This window comes from Heptranchias perlo, chromosome 30 (assembly GCF_035084215.1).
Source record: "Heptranchias perlo isolate sHepPer1 chromosome 30, sHepPer1.hap1, whole genome shotgun sequence".
Classification (NCBI taxonomy): Eukaryota; Metazoa; Chordata; class Chondrichthyes; order Hexanchiformes; family Hexanchidae; genus Heptranchias; species Heptranchias perlo.
The window spans coordinates 5,155,987-5,178,258 of NC_090354.1; the positions used below are offsets into that span (position 1 = coordinate 5,155,987).

General features: G+C 44.3%; 1 protein-coding gene across 9 annotated transcripts in view; it reads right to left on the reverse strand.

Annotated features, from left to right (window-relative positions):
• The window catches only part of srcin1a (SRC kinase signaling inhibitor 1a), a 338,217-nt gene that overhangs the window by 177,164 nt on the left and 138,781 nt on the right, over window positions 1-22,272 (reverse strand). The window contains exon 1 of one of the 9 annotated variants that reach the window (XM_067968773.1): window positions 2,143-2,189. The exons of the other annotated variants lie outside the window; for them this stretch is intronic. The gene's annotated coding sequence lies outside the window, so the exon portion shown is untranslated. Of the gene's footprint in view, window positions 1-2,142; window positions 2,190-22,272 lie in introns of those variants that run through there. 9 annotated transcript variants of the gene reach the window in all.

Genomic DNA, 22,272 nt, shown 5'->3' on the forward strand with positions numbered 1-22,272 from the left:
GCACCTAACGCCAGTATCGGTGCGGGGTGCGGGACTCTGCACGGTGCGTCACTTTAATGCCCAACATATTTGTAATATTGCTTTAAGAACGTTCTGGGATCATTACATCCTATCCAGTTATTACTTAGGTAATCTACATGCTTTTCAAATACATCAAAACTTTACCCTCCATGAATTGCACCGTTCTTACTTTATTATATTTGTATTAAAGACATGCTCGCAAACACACATGCGCACGTGTGCAGACACACTGCTGAAATATTTAATCATAAACGATATGACACTGCATCAAACATCATCAGCTACTCTCAGAGACCCATCAATGATTTGTGACATTTTAAAAATAAATGACTGATTTCAAGCAGAAAATATAACATGAACGAGGACAATCGATGTAAAGTGACAGGCCACGTGACACATCCCAGAATGTGATATAAAACGGTGGGCATGGGGGGAGATGAGGCATCGGGAGGTGGCACTGATTGAACTATGCAGATTTTGGAACTATGCCATTGGTCGAAGATTGTAATGGGAGTGATCAAAAATAATAACTATTCTACAAAGATTTATGAGCAAACATTCTGCCTGACGGAGGAGTTAGATTACTTCTTGGAAACAGCAGGACTGTCAGTCGTGTGTTCTACAATTCCTTCACTATACCACTGATAAATAATGATGTATCAATCCTTCACGGTTCCCTAAAATAGCTTTGATTGCTCTCAACCCGACCTATCCACCTTCTCTCCATATTTTTCAATCCCTTCTTTTTTCCAGAGACACGTTTATACTGTTCATTTCAAAGGCCTTCCCTTCAGTGGAAATTTTCTCCCAGTTACCCTTCTCGCTCCTAACTTTCTCATTTTACCCCCAGGTATTCGAACCCTTCAACCACGGTGAGCTATTTGCCTGCGTTCACTTTTCCAATCCCCTTCTTAACCTCGAACCATCCTGCTTTCCAATAATACAGCCCGGCTTGGGTCACCATCTACCATGGTTCACTGCTTCTTATCCACCTACTTGAACCAGTACGTTGGGTTTTTTTGGGGGACTGTCAATACCCTTTCAGCAGTTCATTCCTGACACATGATACCATGATCCCACACTCAAGCACTCCCCATTCTCCGGGACATTTATGGGACCAAGTCACTCACAGGAACTTTTCACTTCATTGGCTGCCTAATTTTCCCTGAGCGAATGCTCAAGTGTCAGAATAATAACTGTCCTTTAAGCAACTTGATTCTGCAATTACTTACAGCAAGTGCTTACCTCCAGTACTTTGCTCTCGATGTGTTTTGGGGGGGGAGGTGGAGGAGGGGAGAAGGGCCGAGGGCACTGATCTCTCACTCTTCACCTGCTCTAATTATTCCAATGCTTTCCTGGCCGGCTCCCACCTTGCAACCCTCCGTAAACATGAGCTCATCCCAAAACTCTGCTGTCCGTATCCTAACTCGCAGCAAGTCCCGTTCACCCATCACCCCTGTGCTCGCTGACCAACCTTGGCTCCCGGTCTGGCAATGCCTCAATTTTAAAATTCTCATCCTTGTTTTCAAATCCCTCCATGGCCTCACCCTTCTCTATCTCTGTAACCTCCTCCAGCTCCGAGATCTCTGCGCTCCTCCAATTCTGGCCTCTTGCATATCTTCAACTTTAATCGCTCCACCATTGGCGGCCGTGCCTTCAGCTGCCTCGGGCCAAAGCTCTAGAATTACCTCCCTAAACCTCTCTCTCAGGTTTTAAGGCGCTCCTTAAAACCTCTCTCTTTGACCGAGCTTTTGTTTAGCTGTCCTATTATCTCCTTATGTGGCTCAGTGTCAAATTTATTTTGGTAATCACTCCTGTGAAGCGCCTTGGGACGTTTTACTATGTTAAAGGCGCTATATAAATGCTAGTTGCTGTTGTTGCAATGGGCCAATGGTGTTTGAAGGGCGAGTGAGCTGTGCCACCTTTCGATCCCTTTCTGCTTCTGTGGTCTGCCCAGGAAATGATCACATCAGAGCCAACAGTGATGGGTGAATTGGAATGAAGGGCAACCCTTGGGATCTTGACCACAAGCCACCTGTTGGGGACTGAATGCTGTTTCCGTTTACACTTCCAGATAAAGGCATATTGTTTAGACATTTTTTCTGGATGAATCTTACTCACCTTTATGCGCTTCTCAGGGTTGATGAGGTGGAAGTCTCCTCTCCTTATTGGCTGTAAGGGGTGTACGTACACAAAATATGAGTTTGGGCCAGTTCAACCCAGGTCATGAGACAGAGCAAAACTGCGAAATAACGGAAACTTCACAGCAGTACAGTGAGGAGCATGACTTAGGCTGGGGTTTCAAGCACATTGTTGGGATGCAGTAGAGGGAGCTTAGAATCATACAGCACACAAGGAGGCCATTTGGCCCATCATGTCTGTGCCGGCTCTTTGAAAGAGCTATCCAATTAGTCCCTGCTCTTTCCCCATAGCCCTGCGTTTTTTTTTTCTTTTTCTCGTATTTATACAATTCCTTTTTGCAAGTTATTATTGGATCTGCTTCCACCGCCCTTTCAGGCAGCGCATTCCAGATCATAACTCGCTGCGTTAAAAAAAAAATCTACTCATCTCCTCCTCTGGTTCTCACCACCCCTCTCCCTCATCCAGAATAGAGTTATTGACAATTATTTTACTTCAATTAATTAAGATATTTAATAGTTACAAGCGGATCTCAAGTGTGCTAAATGCTGACATTGTAAGTGGGGGGGAAAGAAAGTACATTCTCCAGCACCTTATCTACATTATAAACTTAGGAATTCATTGAAGCATCTTGCTAAGACATGACTGTACAGCAATAAGATTCATAATACATCCCAGGGCCATTTACAGCCTCCTCTTTTAATCATTGGCCCTGACCACACCTGGAGTATTGTGGACAGTTTTGGTCTTCTTATCTAAGGAAGGATGTACTTGCCTTAGAGGGGGTGCAACAAAGTTTCACTAGGTTGATTCCTGGGATGAGAGGGTCGTCCTATGAGGAGAGATTGATTAGAATGGGCCTATATTCTCTGAAGTTTAGAAGAATGAGAGGTGATCTCATTGAAACGCATAAAATTCTGAGAGGGTTTGACTGGGTAGATGCTGAGAGGTTATTTCCCCTGGATGGAGTCTAGAACTAGGGGTCACAGTCTCAAGAGAAGGGGTCGGCTATTTAGGACTGAGATGAGGAAAAATTTCTTCAATGAGGGTTGTGAGTCTTTGGAATTCCCGACCCCAGAGGGCTGTGGATGCTCAGTCGTTGAGTATATTCAAGACTGAGATTGATAGGTTTTTGGACACTAAGGGAATCAAGACATATGGGAATAGGGCGAGGAAGTGGAGCTGAGGTTGAAGATCAGCCATAATGTTATTGAATGGCGGAGCAGGCTCGAGGGGCCGAATGGCCTACTCCTGCTCCTATTTCTTATGTTCTTATGTGCTAATGTTCCACAGGCCCAGTGCTGTTCTGGGCCTCCAATCACAGACTGTCCAAAGGTGAGCAGAGACCCAATGTTGCCATTTCTCCTTCTCTTGCTGTCAAGCATGGAGCGACACAGGATCATTAACAGCGGACCAGGCGACCCCAACATTCCTGTTAAAATAGAACAACTGGGGTCACAGTGTCTTGTTTTTCTCTGCCTCTAGAAAAGGGTCTGGTTTCCGATCAATGGCTGTCTTGGCAGCGGTGGGGGGAACAACGTTTGAAATTAAGAGCCTACCACAAGGGGAATCACAGGCCTGTGTCCCATCACTCAATGATGCAGTGTGTTTCAGTGTTCCTAAGAATGGCACTTGATGATAAATTAGAATAATACCACACTAAACCATCCCCTATTAGTATAATACCGCACTAAACCATCCCCCATTAGTATAATACCACACTAAACCATCCCCCATTAGTATAATACCGCACTAAACCATCCCCTATTAGTATAATACCACACTAAACCATCCCCTATTAGTATAATACCACACTAAACCATCCCCTATTAGTATAATACCGCACTAAACCATCCCCCATTAGTATAATACCGCACTAAACCATCCCCTATTAGTATAATACCACACTAAACCATCCCCTATTAGTATAATACCACACTAAACCATCCCCTATTAGTATAATACCACACTAAACCATCCCCTATTAGTATAATACCGCACTAAACCATCCCCCATTAGTATAATACCGCACTAAACCATCCCCTATTAGTATAATACCGCACTAAACCATCCCCTATTAGTATAATACCACACTAAACCATCCCCTATTAGTATAATACCACACTAAACCATCCCCCATTAGTATAATACCGCACTAAACCATCCCCCATGAGTATAATACCACACTAAACCATCCCCCATTAGTATAATACCACACTAAACCATCCCCCATTAGTATAATACCACACTAAACCATCCCCTATTAGTATAATACCACACTAAACCATCCCCTATTAGTATAATACCACACTAAACCATCCCCTATTAGTATAATACCGCACTAAACCATCCCCTATTAGTATAATACCGCACTAAACCATCCCCCATGAGTATAATACCACACTAAACCATCCCCTATTAGAATAATACCGCACTAAACCATCCCCCATTAGTATAATACCACACTAAACCATTCCCCATTAGTATAATACCACACTAAACCATCCCCCATTAGTATAATACCACACTAAACCATCCCCTATTAGTATAATACCACACTAAACCATCCCCCATTAATATAATACCACACTAAACCATCCCCCATTAGTATAATACCACACTAAACCATCCCCTATTAGTATAATACCGCACTAAACCATCCCCCATTAGTATAATACCACACTAAACCATCCCCTATTAGTATAATACCACACTAAACCATCCCCCATTAATATAATACCACACTAAACCATCCCCCATTAGTATAATACCACACTAAACCATCCCCTATTAGTATAATACCACACTAAACCATCCCCCATTAGTATAATACCGCACTAAACCAGCTCCTATTAGTATAATACCGCACTAAACCATCCCCTATTAGTATAATACCGCACTAAACCATCCCCCATTAGTATAATACCGCACTAAACCATCCCCCATTAGTATACCACACTAAACCATCCCCCATTAGTATAATACCGCACTAAACCATCCCCCATTAGTATAATACCGCACTAAACCATCCCCTATTAGTATAATACCGCACTAAACCATCCCCCATTAGTATAATACCGCACTAAACCATCCCCCATTAGTATAATACCGCACTAAACCATCCCCCATTAGTATAATACCACACTAAACCATCCCCCATTAGTATAATACCACACTAAACCATCCCCTATTAGTATAATACCACACTAAACCATCCCCCATTAGTATAATACCACACTAAACCATCCCCCATTAGTATAATACCACACTAAACCATCCCCCATTAGTATAATACCACACTAAACCATCCCCCATTAGTATAATACCGCACTAAACCATCCCCTATTAGTATAATACCACACTAAACCATCCCCTATTAGTATAATACCGCACTAAACCATCCCCTATTAGTATAATACCACACTAAACCATCCCCTATTAGTATAATACCGCACTAAACCATCCCCTATTAGTATAATACCGCACTAAACCATCCCCTATTAGTATAATACCACACTAAACCATCCCCTATTAGTATAATACCACACTAAACCATCCCCTATTAGTATAATACCGCACTAAACCATCCCCTATTAGTATAATACCGCACTAAACCATCCCCTATTAGTATAATACCACACTAAACCATCCCCCATTAGTATAATACCACACTAAACCATCCCCCATTAGTATAATACCGCACTAAACCATCCCCCATTAGTATAATACCACACTAAACCAGCTCCTATTCATTTCTATCTCACTTACGTACAGATTGCTTGTGATTTGGAGAGTAATAAGGCTACCTTTTAATCAGTGGGTTCAGATGACAAACACAGGAGCAAAACTCAAGTAGTTTATGAACATTTGAACCCCTTGATTACATTTTCCAATATGTATTCTGCATTGCAATCAAACTAATTGACTACTAATGACAGCAGAGGAAGGGAAATGGACTGATTGATGTTTGTGAAATTATTGACATATCACAGTGGAGTACAGCTGACTGGCAGAAGTCTCCAGGGAGGCTGTAATCAGAGAACTTTGCATCTCAAATGCAAAAATTACAGGATAATTAAGAGCCTCGTTATAAAGTACTGTATCATCTCATGTTCTTAACAGAGCTTTCCAGATGAAGATACCTGAAATGGCACAGCTTAACTTGCAAGTGCTCCTAACAAAAGTTCAGCTTCGATCAGAACCCCTGAATATATCTACAATCAGGTAAAACAGTTTAATTTGTCAGCAAAATTTGTAACACCCTCTCACCTGTTATCTCAATTGATATTTTTTAACCTTACAGTTAATCGCTCTCTAGATTTCTTTAATTTATTTCAGATCAGTTTTTTCTTAAATGAACCAGTTCAAGTGATTATGACTAACAAATCTGTACTGAAATATGTCCCATTTCACAGAGATCCCTCAGAACATTATTTGTTCATCAATACCTTGCCAGATTTTTTGTTTTTACAAACATACCTTAAACACCTTGACACAACACACCAATTATTTCCATATCAATATTGTTTGTTCCTCTATCGCTCATCGTCCGGTGGCAGTGAGGCACGGTAGGATACAGCGCAACAGACGAAGGCTGCCAATCTTCTCGCATCAGCCTAAACAGTGAGTGCCAGTAGGAAATTCAACTGCAGAGGAATCACCACCAGACCCAATCCTGTCCTCGCCCAATGTCCGCACGGATCTGGGAGTCTGGAGCAGGAACCTTGGGTTGATTTATTTAGTCTCCCGAGGGATGTTGAAGCCAACGGTACCACTGGTACCCTGGCAGGGACCGAATAACTCAACCACAGAACAGGCTTTGAAGATGATAGCTGCATCTGCTCTCGCCAGTCAATACCACACTGTGCAGTGGGTATTAAGCCACTAGGGAGGCCATGCTTGGATGAGTGCAGCTCCAACAACACTCAAGAAGCTCGACACCATCCGAGATAAAGCAGCCTGCTTGATTGGCACCCCATCCACCACCCTAAACATTCACTCCCTTCACCACCAGCGCACAGTGGCTGCAGTGTGTACCATCCACAGGATGCATTGCAGCAACTCGCCAAGGCTTCTTCGACAACACCTCCCAAACCCACGACCTCTACCACCGAGAAGGACAACAGCAGCAGACACATGGGAACAACACCACCTGCACGTTCCCCTCCAAGTCACACACCATCCCGATTTGGAAATATATCGCCGTTCCTTCATCGTCGCTGGGTCAAAATCCTGGAACTCCCTTCCTAACAGCACTGTGGGAGAACCGTCACCACACGGACTGCAGCTGTTCAAGAAGGCGGCTCACCACCACCTTCTCAAGGGCAATTAGGGATGGGCAATAAATGCTGGCCTCGCCAGCGACACCCACATCCCATGAACGAATAAAAAAAATGTTAAAGGACATAGTTATGCCTCTCTCCTTGCGAGTAAACCTAAGGTTTGTTCCCAAGTAAAGCACTTCAGAGTTGCCCAAAAGTTTCTACGGGCCATTATTTCTAAACACCTCTCAGGACCTTGCTGACACAGGGACACTACCAGTATAGGCTGTGGACAGAAGTGCTGAGATTGGTACCGACCAGAAACAAGTTTCACACCGACTGGAAACCACGCAGGAAAGGTGCGGGGGTTAAACACGTCGCAAAAAAACTTAACTGGAAGAAAGTACACTTGGATCAAAAAATTTACTGGGAGAAAATCCACTTGGCTCTTACCTCAGGCCCCGCTGTTGAAAACAACGGCACAGTTCCACTGCTGTGCAAGTTCCAGAGTCAACAACAGTTCCCGCCCCACACACCTTGTACCAGTTCAGAAGATAACCCGAGTTCTTAGAGCCTAAGTGGGAGACTCAGGGCAAGCACCGACCGTCATGAAATTAAAAAAAAAACTGCAGCCCATGTTTAAATCTTCCTTTAGTAATGTACACCAGGCCCCTCCCCTTCTCATACAATACTATGAATGGGAGCACTCCACCAATTGCATGCAGTGTATCACTCTGTCAAGTAAGCCCTTGTAACTTCAGTTCCTGGCAAATGTGCAAAGGGGAGGAATGATGCACTGGCAGGAGTTTCATTATCAGCACCGGGGAAATAGGGGCGAGGGAGGGGGGAGGCGGGTGAGGGAGAGTGGAGGGGGGAGGTGGGCGAGGGAGAGCGGGGGGGGGGAGGTGAGGGAGAGCAGAGGGGGAGGGTGGAGAGGATAGGGGTAGGAGAGCAAGCTAGGGCGGGGGAGGGGAGAGCAGGGAGGGGTGGGAGGAGAGCGGGGTTGGGGAGCACCGAGGGGGCAGAGCATGGATGGGGGAGGGGAGCACGGAGAGTGACGGGGGGGGAGGAGAGCGGGAGAGCAGGGGGGAGAGAGAGAGCAGGGGATAGAACGAGGGCAGGGGGTGAGGGCGGGGGAGAGTGAGAGTGAGAGTTGTGGGGGGGGGAGGGGGGAGTGAGCGAGGGCGGGGAGTGGAAGACCCGGACAGACACCATTCCGAATAGGAATTCTGTCAGTGATTACTGATCCAAACAACGGGAAAGGAAACACTTGCCGATAATTACTGGCTACTATTTCACTTGAAATAAATAAAAACTTAATAATTACAGGTTGAAATCCCATGGGACGTTAGCTGAGGTGATCCATCTGAGTGGCCTCTTCCTGGCCACAGTGTCCAGGACAGCCTCTGCTTTGCTAATTGCAGTGTATTGTTTACCCAAAGTGTGCTTTCAATTTTACTAAATCTGCTTTTTCACTTCCCTCCCCTCCCGAAGGTGCTGACTCTTACTGGGATATCTTTGCACTTGTGCAGCATGATTCATTTACGCCTTTACCCCTCCCTCTCCCTGGTGCCAACACCCTAATCCATATCTGAATCACCTCAAGGACTCACTTCTCAAGTCCTCCTGCTGCTGCTCTCCCTTCAGCCATCCTTCACAACAACTTGCATTTGTACAGTGCCTCCTGTAGAAAAACGTCCCAAGGCACTCCACAATACTGCTGTCCCTGTCCTCTCTTGTACATGGTCCCACCCATCTCCCCTGGCTCCCTGCCAGCCAACACATCCATTTCAAGACCCTCGTCCTGCTTTTCAAATCCCCGTGGAACATCACCTCACATTACCCGAGCGAACATATCCAGCCATGATCTCCTAGCCTGCACCCTCTGCTCCACATTCCTAGCTCTCCTGGCCGGCCTCCCATCTTCCACCCTCCATAAACTTGAGCTCACCCAAAACTCTGCTGCCCATATCCTAACTCGCACCATGTCCTGTTCACCCATCGCCCTGTGCTCGCTGACCAACATTGGCTCCCGGTCCGGGAACACCTCGATTTTAAAATTTTCATCCTGGTTTTCAAATCCCTCCACGGCTTCACCCCTCCAGCCCTACAACCCTCCGAGATCTCTGCACTCCTCCAATTCTGGTCTCTTGCGCATCCCCAATTTTAAATCGCTCCACCATTGGCGGCCGTGCCTTCAGCTGCCTGGGCCCGAAACTCTGGAATTCCCTCCCTAAACCTCTCCGCCTCTCTCAAAGGTCAGGGGAGGGCTGGTCTCGGCACGTATCCCGAGATGTGACAACTCTGTGGACCTTTGGGGCCAATAAATTTTATTAGAAAGCTACACGCAGATAACCCCAGAAAATGGCTTGATGAGTTTAGTGGCGGATGTTTAATGCTCCTGTGTGATCTACCTTGGTCCCGTGTTTCAGCAGAGCTGTTAACATGTTGTCAACGTGGCTTAAAGCCTGCGTTAAAATAGCAGAGAAAGGAAATGCCAATGTGTCGAGCATTTCCCAGCTGATACTGCCAGGCTATACAGAGTATTCAATTCTCTTCATAATTATTTGTATTCAGTGCTATGAGCACGATGTTGTACGACATGGGATTTGAACACTGCCTTGAAAGAAACATTTACGGGATAGTGGTGGAACCTATTCCAACTACTCAATCCATTCAAGGGAAAATGATCGTTCAGTTCTGGTGAAATGGAAGTGGTTTACGTGAAACCGTTCCACGTGGGCCAGGTTCTTTCCAAACTGCTTCCACAACAAGGAACAATTTGTAGTGACTGAACCACAGCTCAGTCATGCTGCAAAAATTGAAATTAGAAACACTTTCAGCAAGTAAATATGATCTATTGCAAGACGTTCTTGGCAAAGGATGTGTAAAATGTGGACTGACCAGATTCAAAGTGCTGATGAGCAAAAATATGAATACAGCAGGGAGCGTTTAAACTGGGATCAGACTTTTATATTTAATTATGATGTTTGGATCAGCATCTCCTTATGATGGGGGTGAATGTGGACACGTTCAACACCATGCATTCCATAGGCTGGGTGTGTGACAGGGAAATCGTCCAATCCATTAAATTTTAAACAACTTGCATTTATATAGTGTCTGTAACAGTAAAATGTCCCAAGTCGCTTGAAAGGAACATAAATCAAACAAAATTGGACACCCGAACCATGTAAGGAGATGTTAGGACAGGTGAGGTAGGTTTTAAGCCGAGTCTTAAAAGGAGGAGGGGTGAGGTAGAGAGGTTTAGGGAGGGAATTCCAGAGCTTAGGGCCTAGGCACGGCCGCCAATGGTGACCAAGGTATGTCACACAAGAGCATTAAACATCCACCACTAACCTCACCAAGCCGTTTTCTAGGGTTATCTGTATGTTGCTTTATAATTAAAATTGGGGGGTGCGCAAGAGGCTGGAAATGGAGGAGCTCAGAGATCTCAGGGGGTTGTAGAGCATGAGAAGGTTAGAGAGAGATAGGGAGGCCATGGACGGATTTGAAAACAAGGATCATAATTTTAATATCGAGGCATTGCTGGACCGGGAGCCAATGTAGGCCACCGAGCACAGGGGTGAATGAGATTTCTTGCAAGTTAGGATATGGGCAGCATGGTTTTGGGACAATGCAAGGGAGATACTGATCAGGTGGAGATTTATACACCGGAATGTCTGGTCCTATCAATTTGAATATACACAGGAGAATGGCAGGAAATGGGTTTCATATGATCTACACTTGCAGTGGAGTATTGCTGAGGTGAGGGTAGGTACTGATTGGCTATTAGCCTGACCCAGGTGCCATTACAGGGGCTATCATTAATTTATCCCAAGCCTCAAACATCTTTTTTATTTGTTCATGGGATGTGGGCATCGCTGGCGAGGCCAGCATTTATTGCCCATCCCTAATTGCCCTTGAGAGGTGGTGAGCTGCCTTCTTGAACCGCTGCAGTCTGTGTGGTGCAGTGTTTCTAATCTGTATACAATTGTACTGAGAAGGACAGAGCATTAATGCATTCTCCATAGTGACTAAGCTGTACAGCAATTTTACAAAATATGCACGTGAATTCTCTTGAGGAAAAAGAAGTATTTATCTGGTGTCAGCTGTGACTGAATATCAAAACCAGAGTCAATCTGATATTTCTGGTCAGCATTTTTGAAACTGGATTGTTTATGGTGTTTTTTGGCCCATGTTACAGTCATATTCTGCCATAAGTTCAATAGGTCTTAATGTGAAATGATTTGCTGCTAAAATTAAGCAAAATATCAACAACATTTCAGAATTCATGAGTTATCAGCACAGAGGATTAACATACAGTTGCTATCTTGCTACAGAGCTGCAATGCTTCACTGCAAACTCTTAATTTCTATTTTTGAAAAAAAAAGTTACTTTATGACAAACCCATTCTGTACGTAAGGCAGAATCCTCTGCTGGAGTTAGAATTCTGGGGCAGTTGAATGGTTACTGCAAGGCACTTGCTTCTCAATACAAAAAGTCATTAAAAGTGATCTTCCCATGGCTCAGTTGGTACATGCACTACCTGGTGCAGTTAAAGTGATTATGAAGAGGTTTGATAGCGTAGATGTAGGGAAGCCATTTCCATTTGTAGGGGAGGCCAAAACTTGGGGTCACAAATATAAGATAGTCACTAATAAATCCAATAGGGAATTCAGGAGAAACTTCTTTACTCAGAGAGTGGGCATAACATGGAACTCAATACCACAAGGAATGTTTGAGGCAAATAGCATAGATGTATTTAAGGGGAAGCTAGATAAGCACGAGGGAGTGCTGCACTGTCGGAGGTGCCGTCTTTCAGATGAGACGTTAAACCCTTCAAGTGGACGTAAAAAGATTTGTATGATGATACATTTTTGAAGAAGAGCAGGGGAGTTCTCCCCAGTGTCCTGGACAATATTTATCCCTCAACCAACATCACTAAAATAAAACAGATGATCTGGCTACTATCATATTGCTGCTTGTGGGTGTTTGCTGAGCGCAAATTGGTTGCTGCATTTCCCACATTTCAACAGTGCTTCATTGGCTATAAAGCGCTTTGGTACGTTCTGAGGTTGTGAAAGGCGCTATATAAATGCAAGTTCTTTCTTACTTCCCAACTACTGCAGCATTATTGTCCTTTATAGATTAGTTCAAAAATGCAGAACTGTCTTGTAACATGCAGAAATGTCACCGCATTTTATAAAAGCTCCATGTACCATCCAACAGATGAGAGCAGGAATAATCCATCCGTAGAGAGGTGGGACTGACTCCCTTGATTATAGAAGATTGAGGGGAGAACTAATTGAGGTGTTTAAGATAATTAAATGATTTGACAGGGTAAATAGAGAGAAACTATTTCCTCTGGTGGGGGAGTCCAGAACAAGGGGGCATAACCTTAAAATTAGAGCTAGGCTGTTCAGGGGTGATGTCAGGAAGCACTTCTTCACACAAAGGATAGTGGAAATCTGGAACTCTCTCCCCCAAAATGCTGTTGAGGCTGGGGGTCAATTGAAAATTTCCAAACTGAGATCGATAGATTTTTGTTGGGTAAGGGTATTGAGGGCTACGGAACCAAGGCGGGTAGATGGAGTTAAGATACAGATCAGCCATGGTCTAATTGAACGGCAGAGCAGGCTCGTGGGGCTGAATGGCCTACTCCTGCTCTGATGTCTTCATCTCTTGCCTTTCATGCAGCATATCTATCAATGCACGGGAGTCAAACGAACAAGTGCCCCCCGGTAATGGGTTAGGCTGGAGCAAGATCACCGTCACATTGGTAATACATTAACTGTCGGGCCGCTGCTTAAAGCACGGCTGACGCATTGACTGGGTGGTGCACACAGATGTGTGCAGCTGTTTCTGAGCCATTGCCTCAGGGCCATCATTAACCAGACGCTAGTTACTATGAGAAGGCATCATGAATCTGGACTGGTCATAAAATAAAAACATTTTTTAATCAAGGTTTTGCGATCACATGCAAATTCATTCTCTGGCTCTTAAATATAATATTCCGCAGCCTGGGATGTGACAACTGGAGTGAACTTTAAACACATGAACTGCGCTTAATTAGAAATTAATGGGCCACACTGTGCTGGAACATATTTGAAAGCTAACCAGTCAAATAGAGCATCACACAGCTGATGGGGTGCGAGACAGTCTCTCACACTTGTTAAATTAACACCCATGACATGTAGTCACTTTAGGCTATTTTTGTCCTGTGTGTTTTTGTTTTGTGCTCATCAAGATGCGGGATGTCAAAAAAGCATCCTGGATCCTGGGCTTTATAAATAGATGTAAGCAATCTTACAACACCAGGTTATAGTCCAACAGTTTTATTTGAAAATCACAAGCTTTCAGAGCTTTCGTCCTTCGTCAGGTGGACAACAGAGTACAAAAGCAGGGAAGTTATGCTAAACCTTTATAAATCACTGGTTCGGCCTCAGCTGGAGTGGTGCGTCCAATTCTGGGCACCGCACTTTAGTAAGGACGTCAAGGCCTTGGAGAGGGTGCGGAGGAGATTTACTAGAATGGTAACAGGGATGAGGGACTTCAATTATATGGAGAAGCTGAGGTTGTTCTCCTGAGAACAGAAAGGTGAAGTGGAGATTTGCAAGAGGTGTTCAAAATCATGATAGGTTTTGATAAAAAGAGTAGATCGGGAGATTTAAAAGAATCTGTTTCGGGGGTGGGGGGGTGCTGTGAGGAAGATTAGAGGATATCAAGCTCTACAGTTTAGAGAAGATTAAGGATGGACCTCATTGAGAGATAACAAAAAAAAGACTTGAATTTCTACAGTGCCTTTCACAACCTCAGGACGTCCCAAAGCACTTTACAACCAATGAAGAACTTTTGAAGTGTGGTCACTGTTGTAATTTGTGCACAGCAAGGTCCCACAAACAGCAATGTAATAATGACCAGTTAATCTGTTTTAGCGATGTTGGTTGAGACATTAGAACTCCCCTGCTCCTCTTCGAAATAGTGCCATGAGATCTTTCACGTCCACCCGAGAGGGCAGACGGGGCCTCGGTTTAACATCTCATCCAAAAGACGGCACCTCCGACAGTGCAGCACTCCCTCAGTACTGCACTGGGAGTGTCAGCCTGGATTATGTGCTCAAGTGTCTAGGGTGGGACTTGAACCCATAACTTTCTGACTCAGAGGCGAGAGTGCTGCCCATTGAGCCACGGCTGACACCTATTTAAAATACGAAAGCAGATAAACTCAGGTTATTGCTTCACCCGTCATTGACGCTCAAAGAACAACGATTAGTGGCAACCAGTCAAAGTACTTGCTCACGCCTAACAATGCTTTAGTCATTCAGCATTTATTGTTAATGTTCGAGAGGGCATGTGCAAAGATAATTCAGAATGAAGGTCAATGCTCAGATCACATAGAATTTACAGCACAGAAACAGGCTATTCGGCACAACTGGTCTTTGCCGGTGTTTATGCTCCACACGAGCCTCCTCCCTCCTTACTTCGTCTCACCCTATCAACATATCCTTCTATTCCTTTCTCCCTCATGTACTTATCGAGCTTCCCCTTAAACGCATCTATGCTATTTGCCTCAACCACTCCATGTGGTAGCAAGTTCCACATTCTCACCACTCTCTGAGTAAAGAAGTTTCTTCTCAATTCCTTATTATTTTTACTAGCAGCTATTTTATATTTGTGTCGTCTAGTTTTGGACTCCCCCGACAAGTGGAAACATCTTCCCTAAGTCTACCCCATCAAACCCCTTCAAAATTTTAATGACCTCTATCAGGTCACCACTCAGCCTTCTCTTTTCTAGAGAAAAGAGCCCCTGCCTGTTCGTTCTTTCAGATGGCAAGAGTTCGGGTACCAGAAGGAAGACCTTCAATAGGGCGGGTAGCCTTTTTTTTTGTTGCCTCCTTGGCTCTGCTTTGAGGTAATTTCTGTAACTTGAAGAGTATTGGTTCGCCTCAGGAGCCTTGGCACTGTCGTTATTTAATTACCCACGAACATAGCAGAGGACACAAAGGTTGAAAAGAGCATTGGCTCCGTGAATCCTGGTGAAAACCCAAGGCCAGAGAATTGCTACAGAATCAGAGTACGAGCAGCTAGCCTTGTCGAAAAGTACCCATGGGAACCGTTTTGCCAGATTTATGTAGGTTATAATTTGTATTTTGTGACATCAGCAAGAGTATATTTTATCACTCATCATCGACACTCAAGGAACAGCACCTGGCAACGATTTGGCAGTAATATTTCTCACACACAAGAATATTTTAGCTGATCGGGATTGTTATTCATGTCCGAAGTGGTTTGTGGAGGGATTGTTTAAAATCCACAACAATAGTTTTCTCTGTTACTGTGTTAACTTAATTAGAACACGTTAACTGAGAACTGGTTAAAGATAATGGGGGTGGAGGAGGGCAATGGCCAGTTTAACATTTTTGCACAATATTTTGCATCAATACCTCGAGAATTTTAAACAAATTTTTATTTTAAAATCCTGCTTCGACAAGACTACATACAAAATGGTGGCCGACAGGATGTGAAGAGACTAAACACTGCCACAAGATCAGTACTGGCTCCCCAGCAGATAGGTCAAGGCCGAGGATTACTTGAAGCCTAGCAACATACCATAGCAACACCCTGACCAGCTTTAGTGAATCCAGTAACAAAGATTTTAGAAAGTAGCTTTTAAAAAGGGAGACAAATTAAAGGACCAGTTGAAAATGCCACTCAGAACTGTACGCACCCATGTCTTTTAACTGGGATAGCAACTCGTGAAAGGAGACTATGCGACAGCAATGATCCATGATACCTTCAGATACATAGTTGCTTCCATTATTTTTTTGTGACAGGTTCAATTAAAGAAAAGGGAGCATGTATTGAATTTTTTTTTGGTTAATTTTTGTGTAGGTCAGTGAGGAGTGACAGCGCCAGGAAATGGAATGCCAACCGGAGTCTCCGGGAATTGGAGATTAGTCTCCAGGACACTGCTGGGAGCAACACACAGGAGAAAAATCATACGGACATGGAACCATAGAATGGTTACAGCACGGAAGGAGGCCATTCGGCCCATCGAGTCTGTGCCGGCTCTCTGCAAGAGCAATCCAGCTAGTCCCACTCCCCTGCCTTTTCCCCATAGCCCTGCAAATTTATTTCCTTCAAGTACTTATCCAATTCCCTTTTGAAAGCCACAATTGACTCTGCCTCGGGCAGTTCATTCCAGTTCATAACCACTCGCTGTGTAAAAAAGCTTTTCCTCTTGTCGCCTTTGGTTCTTTTGCCAATCGCCTTAATTCTATGTCCTCTGCTTCTTGACCCTTCCGCCAATGGGAACAGTTTCTCTCTATCTACTCTGTCTAGACCCTTCATGATTTTGAACACCTCTATCAAATCTCCTCGCAACCGTCTCTGTTCCAAGGAGAACAACCCCAGCTTCTCCAGTCTATCCACGTAACTCAAGTCCTTCATCCCTGGAACCATTCTGGTAAATCTCTTCTGCACCCTCTCCAAGGCCTTCACATCTTTCCTAAAGTGCAGTGCCCAGAATTGGACACAATACTCCAGTTGTGGCTGAACCAGTGTTTTATAAAGATTTGTCATAACTTCCTTGCTTTTGTACTCGATACCTCTATTTATAAAGGCCAGGATCCCATATGCTTTTTTAACCACTTTCTCAACCTGCTCTGTCATGTTCAACGATTTGTACACATATACCCCCAGATCTCTCTGATCCTGTACCCCTTTTAGAGTTGTACCCTTTAATGGCCTCTCCTCGTTCTTTCTACCATTAAACAAAATTGTGGGTTTTTTTCATTTTCTTTGAACGCTTTAATTTATTAGTTACAAAAGTGATGGAGATGAAGGGATAAAAAGGCTATTTTATACTGACAGTCAAGATTAATCCAAATGGCTAACAAAGAGTCTGTGTTCCCTTTCCAATTGGCCGTGGGAATGCAGTGCGCCTGAAGGATGGACTGTGGTTACTGGTGTTGCTTCTGCACCAATGTGAAGCTTTAGGCAGAAGGGGTTAAACATTAGAACATTAGCAGCAGCGATATATGCACAGTTCATACTCTAATGCATGTTTAGTCAGTTGCTCCTGCACTGGAGGGGCTCTGCTCCAGTAAACATGACTGAAATCACTGCACTGCTGCGGAGTAGGGTTGCCAACTCTGGTTGGGTCCAATCCTGGAGGTTTCATCACATGACCTCCCACCTCAAACTGCCCCGCCCCCACACTCCCACCATTGGTCCATCCTCCAGGCACCACTGCCTTCCCTCAGCCAACTGGATTAATCCTGGCTTGTTAATGAAACAGCCATTTTTTCCCCCCATCTCCAATATTTTTACAACTAATAAATGCAAGTCTGAAAAGAAAATGAAACAAACACACTTTTATTTTGGTGCCCCTATGATTTTCCTCCCTGGGTTTGCTCGCACCAGCGTCCTGGAGATTAATTTCAATTCCTGGAGACTCCAGGACAATTCTAGAGGATTGTGTGGGATTCAAAACCCATTTTAAACAAAGACATTTGAAAACCTGACGCACAGCAGTGTAGTAAACTGTGTTCTCGCAAATCGTGTTCTTGCCTCAGTGATGCTGATGGCATTGGAGAAGTATGAGTTTCGAGATCGAAGACATTGTACTGTGGATAGGTATCTGGATTATTAAATAAATAAGCTAGATGGATAATATTGAGCTTGGAGTGTTGTCAGGCTTTCAAAACACACGGGCTTTTGGAAACACAAGCTTTTCAACACAGCAGGGGATTATGTAAGAAAAGGCAACAAGAACATACATCAAAGGCTTCAGGTTGGGAAAAGCAATGAAAGGTGTGAAAAAAGCATAGGCCTCTCATTCCTATCTGGTAATCTGTTCAAATTACTGGGATTTGTAAAACATCAAACAGTATTGCATCCAGCATATGGTCAAATGGTATAGAGAATGGATTTGAAACCACAGCAATCAAAATTGGAGTCGTCAGGACCATTAAGAATGTCTGTATAAAGAAATGAAAGGGGCTATCTCTACATGAAAGGCCATAAATAGAGACAGTAAAGGGGCCTTTTACAACCCATGGTTCGAGCACATGATCTTTTCTACATCAAAGGATCTCCAGTCACGTGGTCAAAGCTTAAACTGACAATCATTGAGGTATGTTAATGATTGAGGCATAGCAACAGGGAGCAATTGCACAAAAAGAATGACCCTCCTCAATCCGATATCCTATTGGTTTAAAAAAACAATATAAAAGGAAGACTTTGCGAGAATAACAGTCTCTTCACCACCCGGCAGTCACAAGGGACGCACACTACAGTCGAACATCACACAAGAAGACGAGGACCTCGTCACCGAAGAGCTGATCAACCTTCAGGCCCGATGAGCAAAATCCTTGGTTTAAGGTTGTCCATAGTACACGATTTGCCTGATGTGTGTGAATGGTTAAGTCATTACATAATAACGTTGCGAATCATTAAGTGTATAATAGGATTTTATAGAGGAAAGTTATATGTATGGTTTGATTTTGCTTCATGAATGCTCGTATGAATGATATTAAATAATGAATTACTTTTGCTGAGGGTGACTTTCTTTGCTTGACTATTTGTCCAGTTCCAAGAATCACAGGAAATAAGGGAAGCCCAACAATCGGCAACCCTACTGCTAAAGGGGAGAACCAACAGGCTGACATTGCCCATTTTTTTTTGCCTTCGCCCATGGTGCCAAGGTCATTGGCACCTCTGGAATTTGGACACTATCCCGAAGGCTGAATTGAGCACAACTGTGTGATTTACAATGGCGAGCAGAGATGAAATCTCGAGGAAATCCCAACTCTTGTGGTGTGCCAAGGTGTCCTAATATTTGCAGGAAAGATATCTTCTACATTGACAATGTAGTCTCCTTGGGGGGAAAACAGAAGGAGGTATGCCAACCAGTTAACTCTCGATCTCTCTTTTGGCAGAGTGGTGTTGAATCACAATGGGCTGATAAACCACTGCATCCACATAAAGCATGACGCTCCTCAATCAGATATCCTATTGGTTAAAAAACAATATGAAAGGAAGACTTTGCGAGAACAGTCTCTTCACCACCCGGCAGTCACAAGGAACGCACACTACAGTCGAACATCACGCAAGAAGACAAGAATATGGGTTTAGAAGCAGAATTCATCAAAATGAAACTAGGACAGTGACTCGCACAATTTGTAACTGCCACAGTTAGAGAGAGCAAGAAGGTGTAAAGTATGTTGAGAGCAGTGCTGCAGTCCCAAAAGACCATGCAGGTCAACCTTTTACCATTGATATCTGCCAACAGCAGAATGTGTTGGAAAGGGTTGTAGGATTCTGTGCTGGCCTGGGGCCGTCATGCATGCAAAGCCCTCTAGATTTGTGTCAGAATTGCTCCCTACCCTCTATAGCAACTGGACCTTCCCTAGATGCCTTAAGCAAGTCAACCCCAGTCATGCAGTGCTTTACAGAATGGGGAGAATTCAGGAGACAGAGGGGTAACTGTGGATTAGCGCAATGACCTTTCAAAACTCTGCTCTGAGGTTTGAACCCTGGTGTGAGGGATGAAAGTCCCAGTCTCTGCCAGCTGAAAGGCAGCTAAAGGAAATGGGCCTGGGCAGCCTCAACCCAAATCGTAACACATGTCACGTGCATTATGCAGAGCAATAAGCATAGGAACTGACCTCGTCCAGAGGCTGCAACTTAACTTGTAACCAGTGTTACACTATTTGGGCAATAGATTTGTCTGCACACTCTCTAGAAGCTGGATGTTTATCTTTAGCAGGTGCCCATACAGGATGGCCTGTCCTGGGACAATTTCAAACTCTTTCAATTTCATCCCCATCACAGAATTTAGAGCACAGAACAGGCCATTCGGCCCAACTGGTCTGTGATGGTGTTTATGCTCCACGCTAGCCTCCTCCCACCTTGCTTCATCTCACCCTTTCAGTATATTCTTCTATTCCTTTCTCTCTCATGTGCTTATCGAGCTTCCCTTTAAATGCATCCAAGTTATTCGCCTCAACTACTCCTTGTGGGAGTGAGTTCCACATTCTCACCACTCTCTGGGTAAAGAAGTTTCTCCTGAATTCCCGATTGGATTTATTGGTGACTATATTTTTGGACACCTCCACAAGTGGAAACATCGTCTGTATGTTTACTCTATCATAGAATCATAGAAAGGTTACAGCACGGAAAGAGGCCATTCGGCCCATCAAGTCCATGCCAGCTCTATGCAAGAGCAATCCAGCTAGTCCCATTCCCCTGCCCTATGCCCTGCAAATTTTTTCCTTTCAAGTAGTTATCCAGTTCTCTTCTGAAAGCCACGATTGACTCTGCCTACTAGTGTTGCCAACCCTCCAGGACTGTCCTGGAGTCCCCAGAAAGTAAAGATTAATCTCCTGGGCGCTGCCTTGAGCAACCCAAGAGACAAATCATAGGGACATTAAATAGAATGTGTGTTTTATGCATTTTCTTTGAACACTTTTGTTTATGAGTTATAAAAATATTGGGGGTGGGGGAAGGCTGTTTGACTGGGTGAGGCAGATGGAGGTCAGATGATGAAACCTCCAGGACTGTGTCCAACCAGAGTTGGCAATCCTACTTCCCACACCTCAGAATGTCCTGTGTATTCATCGGATGTAGTTACCTAGCCTTATAGAAAGTGGAGCTGGATTTGTGGTGTTGACGATGTCCAGCACCGAGGGGTCAGTACCATGACACAAGGCCTGGGCTGGACCAGTTCAAATAACTTTTAAAATCTGTTTATGTCTGAACCTGGTTAACAGAAAGCAGGTTAGGTCTTGTCCTGGATTACACGCACTGGGTTCAGACAAGTGCTCCCACCACACTCTAGCATGAATTCGCACAGTGGAATAAATAACCAGGTCTGCAGTTTCTCATTGTGTATCTACCCCAGGCCCTATGCCATGGTACTGACCTCTCAAAGACACCATACTGGGCCTCTTCCTACCAATGCACCAAACTCACACCTCCACTTTGCACACGGCTAAGTGAGTAGGGGGTTGCCAACCCTCCAGGATTGCCCTGGAGTCTCCAAGAATTAAAGACTAATCTCCAGGACACAGCTGCCAGCAACCCAGGAGGAAAATCATGGGGGGCATTAAAACATTGTGCTTTTAAGAAGTTTTCTTTGAACACTTTTGTTCACGAGTTACAAAAACATTGGATGTGGGTGAAAAAAAAACTGTTTGACTGACAGTCAAGAGTCATCCAATGAAGAGTCTATTCACTTTCTGATAGGCGTAGGAAGAAGGATGGACAGGTCAGGCGACCAATTGCAGGTGATTGGGGCGGGGCAGTTGGTCATGTGATTAAACCTCCAGGAATATGTCCAACCAGAGTAAGGTAATTTTAAGCGGGGGGCGGGGGCTACATCCAATTAATACACAGTAGCGCTGAGTAAGTAACCTCCCCATACCACCTGTGTGTGTGTGTGTGTGTGTGTGTCCGTCCCCCCCCATGGGTACATATCCTTGCCCCTGTGGACCACAAGGTAGTTAAGTCTATTGGCCTTGATCCTATATACACACACACACATGTGAAACAGTGCGAGCTGGCAGCGCAGAGAGTCTGCAAGAGGAAGGATTTAAGTCTGATGTTTGTGCCTGAAATACATTAAAATTTGCAGAATTTGACACTGCACAACACATTGGTTGCAGCAGTAATTAAACACAATACCGGGGATTAGAGTTAGTTACTGTAATAGTGAACATGTAGCATCACTCAGAATCCTTTCGTTAATACTGCAGACTTCCCATCAGTCTCCCGACTGCTCCTTATTAACAGAGACACCGTGAATACCTTTCTCTCCAACATAACCTCCTCACTAAACAATCAGCGAC